Source organism: Plasmopara halstedii (assembly GCF_900000015.1).
Source record: "Plasmopara halstedii genome assembly, contig: Scaffold_208, whole genome shotgun sequence".
Taxonomy (NCBI): domain Eukaryota; phylum Oomycota; class Peronosporomycetes; order Peronosporales; family Peronosporaceae; genus Plasmopara; species Plasmopara halstedii.
This window is the reverse complement of record NW_020187129.1, coordinates 121,126-122,253: the sequence shown is the minus strand read 5'-3', so window position 1 is coordinate 122,253 and position 1,128 is coordinate 121,126.

Sequence of the window (1,128 nt, the reverse complement as noted above, 5' to 3'; positions counted from 1 at the left end):
TACCGTATGATAACTGCACGACGCAGGGCATCGAGCATGTCCCAGGGTAGACGATAGCTAACAACTATACACCCTTGTCAACGGTATGGCGGTAGAGAAAGTCGGCGACGTCACCTCTAGACTATTCCTGCGGTGGATGCTCTTCTTAAGCTGGACGAAATGTCCTTCGATGGGATTGGCGGTGCCTTGAAGACAGGCGATTTAGCCGAGGTATACATTATACGGCCAAACGAGGAGATTTAATCGTCGTCGCTTCTAGATGAAGCTATTTTGGAGGACACCAAGAGAGTGCTGAACGCACGAAGTGGATCAACGATCCTGAAGGATTCCTCAGATCTGTACTATTCCTTGGTAAAGAAATTTCAAGACGTCTTCTCCAGAGACCCGCCGTCGGTCCTACCTCCGGACCTAAATGTGCGTTATGAGGTCTACCCGGTTGGCGTAACACGCCAATGACCCCTGCGTAAGAAGCAGTGTAACATCATTGACTCCTTCTTCCGTGCAATGTGTGAGGGCAAGATTTCTAGTTCAACATCCACATTTTGTGTCCGGAAGCCGAATGTCAAGTGGCGTATCGATCACGCTTTCAATAAACTCAGCCCTACCACTATTCTGGCACAGACGCCGGCTCCTAGGAAAGATGTTCTTGGAAACAATATGATTGGATGTACAAAGTACAGTGCACACGACTAATTCGATGAGTACTACCAATTGCTTATGAGAGCGAGCAATATTTCACCGATAACGGTGGGAAGTTCGAGCGGGATGCTCTAGAAGTGGCTGGTGATTCCTCAAGGGCTGTCGAAATCACCAACATCACTTTAATCTTCTTGTGGCGCGGTCCACCGGGCGTATGTACAAAAATACTTCGACGAAATTTTCGTCTACAGTTGTGCGGGGCTCGGGAGAACACATGAGGAAAATCACACCGTCCATTTGAGAGCGGTGCTCAAGTGTATGCGCACGAATTAGCTGTATGATAATGCGCATAAATGCATCTTCGACGCGGTGAAATTTCCTTTATAGGGTCAAGTGTGACATTCAAGCGGATCTCGCTAAGGTCAAAGTCATTGTAGACTAGCCGGTATCAAAGACTTGCGCAAGTGACTTGGCCTCGCCATTTACTTT